The sequence below is a fragment of the Giraffa tippelskirchi genome, chromosome 13 (assembly GCF_054371585.1).
Source record: "Giraffa tippelskirchi isolate mGirTip1 chromosome 13, T2T-mGirTip1v1.2.pri, whole genome shotgun sequence".
In the NCBI taxonomy this organism is placed as follows: domain Eukaryota; kingdom Metazoa; phylum Chordata; class Mammalia; order Artiodactyla; family Giraffidae; genus Giraffa; species Giraffa tippelskirchi.
This window is the reverse complement of record NC_137287.1, coordinates 30,720,071-30,735,813: the sequence shown is the minus strand read 5'-3', so window position 1 is coordinate 30,735,813 and position 15,743 is coordinate 30,720,071. Positions and strand designations below refer to the sequence as shown.

Here is a 15,743-nt window from a genome sequence, read left to right as displayed (position 1 = left end):
TCTTTACCACTGAGCCGCCAGGAAATCCCTGGGCCTGTGCACTTTGATTTTTTTTTTTTAATTTATCTTTTGGCCATGCAGCGTGTGGGATCTTCGTTCCCCCACCAAGGATTGAACCCAGGCCCTCAGCAGTGAGCAGCTTCCCTGGTGGCCCAAATGGTAAAGAATCAGCCTGCATTACAGGAGATCTGAGTTCGATCCCTGGGTTGGGAAGATCCCTGGGAGAAGGGAATGGCTACCCTACAGTATTCTTGCCTGGAGAATTCCATGGACAAAGGAGCCTGGCAGTTTACAGTCCATGGGGTTGCAAAGAGTCAGACATGATTGAGCAACTAACACTCAGCAGTGAGAGCAAAGAATCTTAATCAAGGAGTTCCCAAGAATAAATTTTTAAAATTTATCTTTATTTAGTTTTTTTCTATTTTTTGGCCACACTGCCCTGCATATGGGATCTTAGTTCCCTGACCATGGATCGAACCTGGGACCCCTGCAGTGGAAGCATGGTATCTTAACCACTGGACCACCAGGGATGTCCCAACGGCCTGTGCTCTTTGAGAAATGCCCAGATAGTGAAAGGCAAAGACAGAGGAAGAGTTCCATACTCAAGGAGAGTTGCTTTCTTCCTGGATTGGATTCTAGACCAGGAAAAGAGATGTTTTCTTTTGCTATTAATGGGAAATTGGTGAGATCTGAATAAGGTCTTAGATGATAGTATCCATGTTCATTATCATCAATATTAATTTCCTGATTTTAACAATCATACTGTACCTGTGTGATAGAATGTCCTTGTTTTTAGGGAATACACACTGACATATTTAAGGGTGAAGAAATATCATGTCCGCAAGTTGATTCCTAAATCATTCATAAAAATGGCAAAATTATGTATATATAAAGAGAGACCCTGATGCTGGGAAAGATTGAAGGCAAAAGGAGGAGAAGGCGACAGAGGAGATGGTTTGATAGCATCACTGACTCATTGGACATGAATTTGAGCAAACTCTCGGAGATAGTGAAGGACAGGGAAGCCTGGTATTCTGCAGTCCATGGGGTCTCAGAGTCGGACACGACTTAGTGACTGAACAACAGCAAAGAGAGAGTATCCTCTAGAGAGAAGTAGAATTACAGAGCAAGTGTAAAATGTCAGCATTTCTGTAAGTATGAAATTTTGTCAAAACAAAGTTCTGGGAATTTCCTGGTGGTCCAGTAGCTACGATTTGGCTCTTTCATTGCCAAGGACCTGGGTTCAATCCCTGGTCAGGGAACCAAGATCCTACAAGCTGCACAGTGTGAGCAAAACCAAAAAAAAATAAAATAAAACAAAACGGCATAATAGGGAAACCTCTGCCATCATAAATCTCAATGTTGATTTCACTACAATGAATTTTCTGAAAAGTAATTTTCAGGTAGGATGTACTTTTTGTTACATAGTGACAATTATCATTGTAATTTTCTTTATTCTATGAAGGGATCCATTAATTAAACATTAAATGTGTTTAATGTTTAATTAATGTGGTGTTAAATGTGTCAAAGGAAATATATAGCAAGTTGCTTTTTTAAAATGTCTAATGTTTTTAGGCATTTTTGTGGATAGTTTGAATGATATACTTATTTCCACTCAGCCTGAGAGGTTTGGGTTCATGGGGCTTACAAAGTATCCCACAATGTTGACAGAAATAAAAAATGTATAAAAATAAAAAAACTCAAGAATGTGTTTCTACCAAGAGACAATATTTACTTAAGTAAAAATTGATGTGCTTTGGGACTTCCTCGGTGATTCAGTGGTTATGACTCTGCATTCCCAATGCAGGGGGCCCGAGTTCAATCCCTGGTCAGGGAGCGAGATCCCTCATGCTGCAACTAAGACCTGGTACAGTTGAAAACAAACAAAATACCATGCTTATTAAAAAAAAAATTGACGTGTTATTATCAAGTCTTTCCAAAGTGTTCAAATTAGTTTTCAAATACACCCTAACTCTTTTTATTTTTCACATTTTCACTGGTTTATGTGATATTTATACAAACAATAATAAGAACGAGTACAAATGTAAATAGGTCTGGAAACCCAGGCAATTGACTTTTGGAATAAACATGCAGTTCAACAAATGGGAACAAACGTACACTTCTGTGTGGTAGTTCAATATCTCCTCCCACTCTTGCTGTGGGCCCCACATGGTTGATCTTACAGACTGGTGAGTATTGATTAGTCCAGCTAGTTTGCTAATTGGAGATCATTAAAGGAAATTTGGTCTTCCCTGGTGGCTCAGTGGTAAAGAATCTGCCTGCTGATGCAGGAGATGCAGGTTTGATCCTTGGGCTAGGAAGATCCCCGGGAGAAGGAAATGGCTACCTACTCCAGTATTCTTGCCTGGGAAATCCCATGGACAGAGGGGCCTGGTGGGCTACAGTCCATGGGGTCTCAGAGTTGAACACGACTTAGAGACTAAACACCACCACCACCACCACCACCAAAGGAAATTCACATTTTATTAACTAGTGTGCATTTACTGTTTGGCTTCCCTGGTGGCTCAGTGGTAAAGAATCTGCCTGTTGGTTCAGGAGATGCGGGTTTGATCCGTGGGTTAGGAAGATCCCCTGGAGATCTTATTTGGCTTAACCATTCCCCTAGTGATGGACATTTCACCAAGATATTCTAAGCTTGGATAATACAGTGTGTCCTAGTTACGACCCATCTCTATGGCAAAACAGATAACAAGAGAGGAAAGGGAAGCTATCCCTGATACTTACCGTCTTGTTCAGGGGTTTTCAATGTTTCAAAGTTGGCAACACCACTCCTAAATTCAGCATGGTTTTCTAAAGAGGCTTAAGAGGGGTTCTTTCCTGATGGTCCAGCTGTAAAGAATCCGCCTTCCAATGTAGGAGGCGTTGGTTTGATCCCTGGTGGGGGAAACTAAGATCCCACATGCCTCAGGGCAACCAGAGAAAGCTTGCATACCGAAACAAAGAGCCCAGACGCTGCAGCAAAGACACAGTGCAGTCTAAAATAAAATAAAATAAAATAAAAAGAGCCCGTTGCTAACATTTTCACGTTGATGGGATTGAGTGTCTATTAGAGAAAGCCAGAAGTAGCTCATTGTATTGGTCAGGACTCTTTAAAATGCAAGACAGGGACTTCCCTGGTGGTCCAGTGGTTAAGACTCTGTGCTTACAATGCAGGGGGCTCAGGTTCCATCCCTGGTCAGGGAAATAACATCCCACATGCAGTGCGGCCAAAAAAATACATTAAAAAAATACATTAAAAAAATGCAAGAGACCGAAAAGAAACTCACATATACTCAAAGGAAAGGAATTTATTGGCATGTATATCTAAAAAAATCCCTAACTTTTGGCACTGCCAAAAGTTTGAACCTTCAGAAGTTCAAATAGGTAAATATTTCCATTAAATTTATCTCTTCCTCCCAAATATTAAGATTCATTAAAGGGAGTGAATCATTTATTGGCTGGAGAAATGTATTGATCAGTCACATATGCCTGTACATTTTAGTCTACGATGTATGTATCTGTAACAGCATTTCCTGAAATGGGTTCCTTAGGACATCAGTTCTGTTAATAGATGTTCTGTGGAAAAGGGTCCATGGTCGGATATGTTTGGGAAACACTGAACTCTGTGCTATAGGATAGAACCTCGCTGTTTACCCATCCTATATAAAAGCTTACATTCTGTATAAAAGCTTACATCTGCTAACTGCAACTTCTCATTCTATCCCTCCTCCAATCCCTTCTTTGGCAACCACCTGTCTGTTCTCTATTTCCACGATTCTGTTTCTGGTTCATTTTTGTCATGTTTTTAGATTCCACATATAAGATATCATATGGTATTCGTCTTTCTCTTTCTGACTTACTTCACTTAGTATGATAATCTCTAGGTCCACGCATGTTGTGGTACATTTCATTCTTTTTTATGGCTGAGTAGTATTCCATTGTATATATGTATTACACCTTCTTTGGCTTCCCAGGTGGCCCAGGGGTAAAGAATCCACCTGCCGATGCAGGAGATGCAGGAGACATGGATTTGATCTCTGGGTCAGGAAGATCCCCGGAGTATGAAACAGCTACCCACTCCAGTATTCTTGCCTGGAGAATTCCACGGACAGAGGAAACTGGTGGGCTACAGTTCATGAGGTCACAAAGAGTTGGACATGACTGAGTGACTGAGCACTCACACATACCACATCTTCATGCATTTATCTGTCGATAGACATTTAGGTTGTTTCCATGTCTTGGCTATTGTGAGTAATGCTGCTATGAACATGTATCTTTTTGAATTATAGTTTTGTCTGATATATTCCCAGGAGTGGGATTAGTGGATCATTTTTTGTTGAACTTGACGTCCTAATGGGAGAGACAAGTCTTAAATAATTATGCTATCCCTTTTGCTGAGCCATAGGGTATTTTTTTTAAAGTTATTTATTTTTTTAATTGAAGGATAATTGCTTTACAGAATTTTGTTGTTTTCTGTCAAACCTCAACATGAATCAGCCATAGGTGTACATATGTCCCCTCCCTCTTGAACCTCCCCCCAGCCCCCTCCCCATTGCACCCCTCTAGGCTGATATAGAGCCCCTGTTTGAGTTTCCTGAGACATACAGTAAATTCCCGTTGGTTATCTATTTTACACATGGTGACGTAAGTTTCCATGTTATTCTCTGCATACATCTCACCCTCTCCTCCCTTCTCCCCATGTCCATAGGTCTGTTCTCTATGTCTGTTTATCCATTGCTACCTTGCAAACAAATTCATCAGTACCATCTTTCTAGATTCCATTTATATGTATTAGTATACAATATTTATCTTTCTCTTTCTGACTTACTTCACTCTGTATAACAGGCTCTGGGTTCATCCACCTCATTAGAACTGACTCAAATGTGTTCCTTTTTAAGCCATAGGGTATTTATAAATAATATTCTTGGTGTGTTAACTGATATTCTTAGTCTTTTTGAGATACATTATGAGACTCCATGAAATATTATTAAATATTTGTAGATGAACATTGATTGGTGACATTGAACAAATCATATAACAGTGTTCCCGATATTCATCTAAGTGATGTGGAAATTGTATATTATGGAACTACTCAAACTTTAAAAATATTTATCAAACGATATATATAACAAGCCGCTTGGAGACTGGTTCCTATGTTCTAGGCCCTGTAATAATTGTATTATATAGATTGCTTTGCAATATCCTTACAACAGCTCTCTGAGGTAGATGGCTCAGTGGTAAGAAACTGCCTGCAATGCAGGAGATGGGAGTTCAATCCCCTGGAGAAAGGAGTGGCTATCTATTCCAGTATTTGTACCTGAAAAATTCCATGGACAGAGGAGCCTGGCAGGCTACAGTCCGTGGGGTTGCAAAGAGTTGGACACAACTGAGTGATGGAACAGGCACACATGCGTGTATAAAACAGGTAACTGATGAGGACTTGCTGTAGAGCGCAGAGAACTCTCCTCAGTGCTCTGTGGTGACCTAACTGGGAAGGAAGTCCAAGGAAGAGGGGATATCTGTGTACATGTGGCTGATTCACTTTGTGGTACAGCAGAAACTAACACAACATCGTAAAGCAGCTCTACTCCAATTAAATAATAAAAAATAAAAGAAAGGTCCATGGAAACCATAGAGGGCTGCTTCCCAAACACGCCTGGAGACTGGCAGTCATGACAGTGACCCTCAGAGGGGCATGCCGCTGGGTTCCTGCCTCCCTGACCATCCCAGGTGCCACCGCTCACCACTGCTTCCCCACCGAGACTCCCAGTCAGGCCCGAGCACAGTCGCGGGACTAGTGCATTGAGCCCATTCCTGTGAGACCCAGGACTCCTCGACAGGAAACTTGGGCTCAAGAAGTGACCCCTCCCATCAGCCTGGCCTTGGCATTCTTTACTACTAGCACCACCTGGGAAGCCCTATTCTTTATAAGTGCTTTTCTTCAAAACCTGTTGCAATCTAATTCTACTTTGGTGACTGCTTCTCAGAGGGCCTCCAACTCACAGTTGAGTTTCTTTCCACTGTACCCTCAGCCCTCATTCACCTCTTTTCAGGCTTTCTCTTAGTACCATGCTTTTCCCTTAATATCACTTTCACAATTTTAGGTAGTTTAAAAAAAATTTTTTTTTCCTGTGTCCTCCACTAGACTCTGTTACAGCAGAGTCTAGTCCTCCACTAAACTCTGTTACAGCAGGAGCCACATCTAAAATGAACTCACCGTTGTATCTTGGTGCCTGACATAGTGCCTAGGACAAAGTGGACACTCAGTCAGTATTTATGGAGTGGGGGGAATTTTCTCTGCTTCTCAAGTCATCTAATCACCCGGGCCCCGCTGTCAGCATGCTCTGTATCTTGTGGGTGTTGGTGTTTACAGTGGAGACAAAAAGTGTCACAAGGAGAAGTCAGTGGTTTGAAAGACATAAAATCAAACTTTCTTGCCATGATGAGTCTTAGAAACAGTCAGGACCCCCTGAAAATCAGAGTGAAGCCACTTTGAAAAATAATGAAGAGCTAATAGAAGGTGGCATTTCCGAAGAGGTTAGAGAAGGCAGAAGTTCAGAGGGGCTGGTCTTCAAAGGGAATCTTCTTGGAAAACTAGCAGATGACCTTGAGACTTGGCCTCAAATCAAATTAGCCTTTTCATGTTCACAAGCAAACAGGTGTCTGAGGGATGCAGAGATCTGAGTATGAGGGAGAGAGGGAGGAAGAAGGTCTTTGTATGGGAATCTGCCATCCCAGGATTTGCCCAGCAGAGATGCTGATGCTTCATTAGATCCTGGCTCTGAGCTGTTCCATCTCCTCCAGCTCTCCTTAGCATAAGCTGAGCCTCCCTCAGGCTCTGTTTCAGGTTTAAGAAGAAACCAGATCGTCTGCATTTATGGGTATATGCCAAAGGGCATTTCTGGCTTCACGAAGTTTGCTGTTCCTTTCGGTTCTTGTTAGTTTTGTGTTCTTTTGAAATTTCTTTCATTTTGGACTGCAGTACACTAGCAAAGGGCTTCCCAGGTGGCTCAATGGTAAAGAATCCACCTGCCAATGTAGGAGACACGGGAGATGCAGTGTTAGAAATGGAAACCCATTCCAGTATTCTTGCTTGGGAGATCCTTTGGACAGAGGAGCCTGGTGGGCTATATAGTCCATGGGGCAAAAGCTTGGACATGACTTAGCGACAACACAACCACAACAACAACACTAGCAAAAGCTTGTTTAGAAATATTTAGTGCTCATAAAGAAGTTTTCAGTGGTAGTGAAGAGGCAGTGCTGCCCAATGGTTAATACTGTGGCTTTGGATGCTGTATCAGTCAGGGTAGATGAGGCCGTGTTGCAGTAACAAACATCACCCAGGTCTCATTCACGCAACATGTCTCAGGATGCATGCATTGCTATCACAAAATATCATAGGCTGGGTGGATTAAACAATAGACACTTATTTCTATTGTTTAGAAATAAATTCTAAGTCTGGGTAGTCTGAGATCAACGTGTCAGCAGGTGTGGTGTCTGGTGAGAGCTCCCTTCCTGGTTCACAGCCGGCTGTCTTCTCCCTGTGTTCTCCCTTGGCACTTGAGCGCTCAAGTTCTCTGGTGGGAACTCTGCTCAATGTCATGTGGCAGTCTGGATGGGAGGGGAGTTTGGGGGAGAATGGATACGTGTATATGTTTGGCTAGCTTGCTTTGCTGTGCACCTGAGCCTATCACAGCATTTTTCTTTTTAAATTTATTTTGGCTGCCCTGAGTCTTTGCTGCTGTGTGTGGGCTTTTGTCTAGTTGTGGCCAACAGAGGCTACTCTCTAGTTGTGGTGTGCGGGCTTCTCGTGGTGGCTTCTCTTGTTATGGAGCACAGGCTCTAGGGCATGCGGACTTCAGTAGCTGTGGCTTGCATGGGCTTAATTGTCCCATGGTACGTGGAATCTTCCTGGACCAGGGATTGAATCTGCAACCCCTGCATTGGCAGGCAGATTTTAACCACTGGACCGCCAGGGAAGTCCTATCATAATATCGTTCATTGCTATATTCCAATGTAAAATAAAAAGCTTAAAACTTTTTTTTTAAAAAAGAAGAAAGTTCCCTGATGTCTCTTCTTGGAAGGGCACTAATCTCATCATAATGGCCTCCCCCTTCATGACCTCATCTAAGCTTCATCACCTCCCAAAGGCCGCACCTCCAAATACCATCACATTGGGAATTGGGGTTTCAACAGATAAATCTGGGGTACAAACATTCCACCCATCACAGTTTCCTTCCTGAATCATCTGGGGCTGTGCTTCTGTCATCCTCCCATTGGAATCCAGGCTCATGAGCTGTCAACATCTGGGCCATTGCTATTCAACGTGGCAGAGGCAACGAGAACATGGTTGAATTAGGCCCTGGCCCCTGTCTTCAAGTGACATGTGTCTCTTCTGCTCACATTCAAAAGCAAGTTATTCATCTATGTGTGACTTCAAAGAGGGGCATGGAAAATACAATCCTGGCTTGTGCTTAGGCGAGAACTGTGTTACTGGGAACAGCTCCAGCGATAGCCAGAGTCACACAGTCTAGACGTTGCCAGGAAGATATTTTCTAGATGTGACCAACATTCAAATCAGTGGACTTTCAATAAAGCAGATTACCCTCCATAATGGGGGTGAGCCTCATCTAATCAGTTGAAGGCCTTAAGAGCAAAGACTGAAGTTTGCTCTTCCCAAAAAAATTTGGCCTCAAGCCTGCAACTTGGAAACCCTAGAATTTCCATACTGCCTGGTTTGCTTTCTGGATTTTGGACTCAATACTGTAACATCAACTCTTCCCTGTATTTTTAGCCTGTTAGGCTGCCCTATGATTTTGGACTTGCAGCCCACAACTGCATGAGCTAATTCCTTAAAATACCTGTCTGTCTATTGATCTCCTTTTGAAATTTATTTATTTATTGGCTATGCTGGGTCTTCGTTGCTGCAAGAGGGCTCTCTCTAGTTGAGGAGAGTGGGGGGCCACTCTCTAATTGTGATGCGTGGGCTTCTCTTGCTGCAGAGCACAGGCTCTAGGGCACTTGAGCTTCCCTAGTTGCGGCTCATGGACTCAATAGTTGCAGCTCTCAGGTGTTAGAACACAGGCTCAGTAGTTGTGGTGTGCGGGCGTAGCTGCCTCGAAGCATCTTCCTGATCCAGGGATTGAACTCATGTCCCCTGCATTGGCAGACAGATTCTTACCCACTGGACCACAAGGGAAGCCCTATCTCCTTTTGGTTCTGTCTTTTTGGAATAACTTGACTAATACATAGTTCTACCCCAACTATACTATTTACCCCTCAACCTGTCAACATCCAGTCCAGAGCTAAGCCTTGTTTTCTTGAACCCGCTCCCAAATCACCTAATACAAATGCAAATCCTGTAATGAGAACTGTCTAACCTTCTCGAATAAAAAGGAAGCACTAAATAATAATTATCAAAATAACGTGTCATAATAAATACCATGGACATCCACTAAAGTAAATGACATTAAAAGCATCTAACCACTGACAGTATCACAACGATATTTGAATTTCTGGAAGCTGTTTTCCTACTTTGAGAAAAAGTAAGAGTTTTGGACTGAACTTGTGGATTTCCTGTGGGCCACTATGCTAGCTCTGTGCTAGCAGAGTCATCAGTCATCCTATACAAAGAGAATTCTTGGGACTTCCCTTGTGGTCCAGTGGCTAAGACTCTGTGTTCCCAATGCAACGAGCCTGGGTTTGATCTCTGGTCAGGGAACTAGCTCCCACATGCTGCAACTAAAGATCCCACATGCTGTAAGGAAAACTGAAGATCCCATATGCTGCAACTAAGACCTGGCACAGTCAAATAAATATTTAAAAAGAAAAAAAGAACTCCTGCTTTTGCTTGCTATGCATTACTTTAGTACTAACCCCTTGCCTTAACCCATCTTTCAAACTCAGGTACATTCTGTCCTCCACCCTTGCAGTGCCTCTTTGCTTCATCAGCCTTTGAAATTCTAGCGTTTATTATTTTTTAATAAATTAATTGATTTATTTGAAATTTCAGCAATTCATGAATGATATTGTTTTCCTGGCTTTAGTTTTGGGGCAGTTCCATTGATCAGCAAGGAGATCAAACCAGTCGATCCTAAAAGAAATCAACACTGAATATTCATTGGAAGGACTGATGCTGAAGCTGAAGCTCAAATACTTTGGCCACCTGATGTGAAGAGCTGACTCATTGGAAAAGACCCTGATTCTGGAAAAGATTGAGAGCAAGAGGAGAAGGGGGCCACTGAGGATGAGATGGTTGGATGGCATCATTGACTCCATGGGCATGAGTTTGAACAATCTCTGGGAGGTAGTGAGGGACAGGGAAGCCTGGTATGCTCAGTCCATGGAGTCACAAAGAGTCGGACATGACTTAGTGACCGAACAACAGCAACTTTTAGTGGGGTCTCCTCCTGGTTATACTGCTCTAGCCAGCCTTGGGCAAACAACCTTTCCAGAAGTTGACTAGCTCTGGGCTTCTTTTTAATAATAACGAAATCACTAAAATTTGCTGAGCACTTACTCTGGGCTTGAAACTTTGCTCATAAATTATTTGTGCATAAATTTACGTGTTTTAGAAATCATTTTACTTAATCCTTGCTACAATTCCACAAAGTTGATATATTATCAAAGACATTGTTATAGATAAGGAATTTGAGGCTCAGAGAGGTTAAGCTACTTGCCCAAGGTCACACAGGATTCATTGTGGTGGAGCTGGGCTTTAGATTTTTCTGGCTCCAAAGCTTGTGCCTTACTCATAATGCTGTGCCACTATGCAGGCAGGATTCTGGACAGCTCTGAGTGAATATTTATTTTAAAACAGTTATTTATTTATTTGGCTGTGTCAAGTCTTAGTTGCAGCATATAGAGTCTTTCTTTGCAGTGTGTGAGCTCCAGAACACCCTGACTCAGTAGTTGCGGCATGAGGCTTCATTGACCCCAAGGCACATGGGATCTTAGTTCCCTGACCAGGATTCCAACGTGCATCTCCCACAATGGAAGGTGAAGTCTTAACCAGTGGACCACCAGGGAAGTTCCTGGGTGGATATTTCAACAGCAAGAATAAAGAGATGTAACAGTCAGGGATGGTCATGGGAGCTGAGCCACCGTGAGTGGTAGAGCATCTGGGACATATTATAGAAATCAGATCTTCCACTGTTGTGGAGGGAGCTGGGGAGCTGAAGACCAGAGGAATCACTGACCAGTTGACCTGTGGAGTCAGGAACGTCCAGTTGCTAACATGGCGCTGTGAGAGGGAGCTTGTGAGATTTGTCTAGGTTGCCTCTTTGCGGCCCCCACCTCTGTGAATCAGCAGGTAACCTGATGGCAAAATGGTGGGGCTAGGGCCACTGTTGGTCAGCAGGGCGTCAGGTGGGAAGAAGAGCTAAATGCAGAGCAAAGGAGAATGAGGATATGCCTGAACCCATGAGGTGTCTTTGTGACCATCCATCACTGCATGTGACAATGATGTCCTTTGGAGAACAGGAAGCTACTGCTTCCTATGCTCTTTCTCAGTCTCATGCATGTTCCTCTGTGGGTCAACTCAGCCCTGGAACCATGTGGGGATGCTGGGAGACACAGCTCCCAGAGAAACCTGGGGGACATAGGACGACAGAGCACAGAGGTTACTCAAGGTGGTCCACAGAAGGCAAGGACTGGGTGTGCAGTCAAGGTGTTGCAGGAAGGGGGACCCCTTCCAGGGCCTGAGAGTGGGCTCTTGTCTAACACTCGGAAATGAATTGTCCAAGGGGACAATTGTCTCTGACAAAGCAAGAGCCTTTATTGGGAAGGGGCGCCCTGGGTGGAAAGCAGGGGTTAAGGGAACCAGGAGAACTGCTCTGCCACATGGCTTGCAGTTTGGGGTTTTATGGTGATGGGATTAGTTTCTGCATTGTCTTTGTCCAACCACTGACTCAGGGTCTTTCCTGGTGGCAAACACCTTGCTCAACTAAGATAGGTTCCAGCAAAAAGGATTCTGAGAGGTAGTAAGACATGTGGTGCCTCCTTTTGTGCTTTCCCAAACTCATCTGGTTGGTGGTGGCTTATTAGTTCCATGTTCCTTACCAGGACCTCCTGTCGTAAAATAACTCACGGAAATGGATACTATGGTTCCTGGTCAGAGTGGGTGGATTCAGTCAGCATGTTTCCCTAACAAAAGGCCTTGATTTTTGTTTTTTTAAATACTTATTATTTATTTATTTTGGCTGTGCCAGGTCTTAGTTGTAGCATGCAGGATCTTTTAGTTGCAGCATGTGGGGTCTAGTTGTCTGACCAGGGGGCGAACCCTGGGCCCCCTGTATTGGGTGCATGGAGTCTTAGCCACTGGACCACCCAGGAAGTCCCCCTTCCAGGGCCTTGTGATGGTGAGTTTTGTGTGTCAGTTTGATGGGCCAAGGGGTGCCCAGATATTTGGTCAAACATTATTCTGGGTGGGTCTGTGTGGGTATTATTGGATTTATTAGCATCCAAATGGGGCTTCCCTGGTGGTTCAGATGGTAAAGAATCTGCCTGTAATGCAGGAGACTCAGGTTCCATCCCTGGGTCAGGAAGATCCCCTGGAGAAGGGAATGGCAACCCACTCCAGTATTCTTGCCTGAGAAATCCCATGGACAGAGGAGCCTGGGGGATTACAGTCCAATGGGGTCGCAAAGAGTCGGACATGACCGAAGCGACTTAGCACGGCACAGCATCTGAATGAGTATACTGAGTAAAGCAGATGGCCCTCGTCCAAAGAGTTGAAGGTCTGCCTGCCTGCAGAGCTGAGAACCCAATCTTTTCCTGCCTTTGGACTCAAGCTGAAACATCAGCTCTTTTAGGGTCTGGAGCCTGCTGGTTCTTAAGCTGGAACTTTAAACTCAGACTAAAACAAAACCATCACTGCTGATTTTCCTGGGTCCCCAGCTTGCCAACTGCACATCTTAGGACTTTTCAGCCTCCTTAATTTAGCGAACCAATTTCTTACAGTAAATCTCTTTCTCTCTATATATACATCCTGTTCTGTTTCTCTGGAGAACCTTGACAAACATAAGTCTAGAGAAATCTACTGAAACCCTTGGAAGAACTTGTGTACTGTTGGTTTGGAGTTCAGAGCTAAAGGTCAGCGTGTTCTGCTGTGAAAACTTGCTAGTCATTTAGTAATTTGGGAAAAGGATCCTTTAATTGAGTGGATTTTCCTTGCAACTGGGAGATGTTATACTAGTCAGTTACACTTACAGAACACACTAATGGCTTTGGAGTTTTGAGGCAGCGTCTTGTCGCTTCTTTAGAGCGTTGAGTGACTGCTGAAGCTTGATACTGACTCAGGGTTTGGTTTTCCTCCCTGTTTTCTCTGTGTAAAGTGATCACTCTTTTGGTGATGTTATTACATCTACAAACTTTTTCAAGAAACTTAAAAAAAAAATCCTTATTGTTAAAATATGCTATTTACTTCTGTTTTATTACTTGGCTAACTCCCCAGATCACAGTCTTTGTGGACTAGAGAGAATTGTAGAGATAATCTGGCCTGACATTTCCCCAAATTGTGTTCACAAAACATTTATTCCTAAATTTTCATAGGTGATCCTTCAAAAGAGGGATTCAGTGACCAAGTAGATTTGAAAAGGCAGTATACACGCCCTCCCGCTTTTGAAGAATCCAAATGTACTTTAATAAAGTTTGAGATACCTCTTTTAAAAAAATATTTACTTTATTTATTTGGCTGTGTCGGGTCTTAGTTGCAGCACACTGCATCTTCAGTTGTTGCGACATGTGGGATCTTGTTCCCCCACCAGGGATTGAACCTGGGGCCCCTGCATTAGGAACACAGAGTCTTAGCCACTGGACCACTAGGGAAGTCCACCCAAATGCACTTTAGTAAAGTTTGAGATTCCTCTTAAACTTTGAAATGGATGTATCAAGTAGGCAGTTGGTAGATGGGTCTGGATTTCAGGGTCAGGGTTGGAGTTGAACATACAGATTTGGAAGGTAAAATATTAAATACCATGGGAACAGATGAGACGAGTAAGGAGAGCTTAGAAGGCATGAGTGTGTGAGGCCTGGAAGCGGTGCAGCTCTCTTGTGACCATGAGGGAAAGATCTGGGAATGGACCCAAGACTCAGAAGATGGCATTGATGAGGCAAGTGACAGAGAAAAACTTCAGCTACTATAGCTGATTCTACTATACTTTTCAGCTGTAATACTAGTAAATTCTTTTTGAACTTAAGTTTTTATGTCATTTCTATGGGAAGAATCCTGACTAACATGACATCTCCTAATCCTTTATCTTTGTCTCCTATGTTTCCCCATCTCCTTTGCTGTCATGGAGGAGAATCAGCTGACCCAAAGATGCCAGAATTCACGTGTTCTACTGTGAAAACTTGCTAGTCGTTTGGTAATTTGGGAAAAGGATCTTTTAATTGAGTGCAATTTTCCTTGCAATTGGGAGATGTTATACTGGTTATCCTTATCCTTAGGAGCAAAGGGGAAGGCACAGCTTACCTCAATCAGTGTCTATTGTTGAAATTTCAGGCAAGAGTGGAGGAATTAGTTAAGAATGGGTGGATATGGATAAGCATTTTATGTTTGGATTATTAGCAGTCAACCCAAACTGACTCTGGCTCACATAAGCCACAAAAGAACTTTATTGGAAGGATCACAGGTTTTCCCCACAAAATCAAGCTGAACAAGCTGAACAGCAAACGCGGGGAAGAGGAGGGACCAGAGCCGCCCTGGGGAGCCTCAGCAGGCTGGCATTACCCTCCTCTCTGGGCTGCCCATCCACTGATGGGTTACAGCTGCAAGCTCTGCCCTCTCTGGTTCAAGCTTGAAATGACTTGGAGAAAGATGCTTTTGGGGAGAGAGTGTGAGGTAAGATGAAGATCCCCAGCCTGGTTCCCAGGAGTCCACCCAGCACACCTGAGAGGCTTGGCAACAGGTCAGGAGGCGATTGCCATGACCTCTCTGAGGATGGAGCCATTCTTGGGCTTCTCCAGGATGCTCGAGGCCTACATGGGATTAAGAACAACCTCTGCAGGGACTTCCCTGGCAGTCCAGTGGCAAAGTCTCTGTGCTCCCAATGCAGGGGACACAGGTTCAATCCCTGGTCAGGGAACTAGATCCCACATGCTACAACTAAGAGTTTGCGTGGCTCAACTGAAAAAGATCCTGTGTGCTGAAACTAAGACTTGGTGCAGCCGAATAAATAAATTATTGTCGTTGTTCAGTTGCCAAGTTGTGCCTGACTCTTTGTGAGCCCATGGACTACAGCACACCAGGCTTCCTTCCCTGTCCTTCACTATCTCCTGGAGTTTGCTCAAATTCATGTCCACTGAGTCGGTGAAAAATAAAGAACAACCCCTGGAGGCCTTCGTTGCTTGTAAGTCCCAGGGAGGGTGCTTTGGCCCTCACGCTGTCTCAGACTCTGCCCATCCTGGTCTGACATCTTTAATCTTTATTATTTCCCCTTTAGACTATGATCTTCATCTTTGGGTAACTTTCCTTTTACTCTACTCTTTTCCCTCCTCCAAGCTCCCCAGCTACTATAGACAGAATTAGTGAGACGACAGCTTGCTGTGTGTGGGCTCTCACCAGACACCAAATCAGCTGACACCTTCATCTTGGAGTGCCCAGCCTTGAGAGCTGGGAGAAATATAGTTTTGTTGTGCATAAGCCATCCAGTCTATGGTATTTTGTATAGTAGACTCAGTGGACTAATATAGCACCCTTTAAAAAAATGGTTCTTATTGAAGAAATAGCCATTACTATTACA

The 15,743-nt window shown here is 43.6% G+C and overlaps 1 non-coding gene across 1 annotated transcript; it reads left to right on the top strand.

The window, feature by feature from the left end:
• The first annotated feature begins 3,131 nt into the window (after positions 1–3,131).
• On the top strand, positions 3,132–3,204 carry TRNAV-UAC (transfer RNA valine (anticodon UAC)). Its single transcript has one exon. It is a non-coding gene; the product is annotated as a tRNA-Val (tRNA).
• Positions 3,205–15,743: the final 12,539 nt, after the last annotated feature.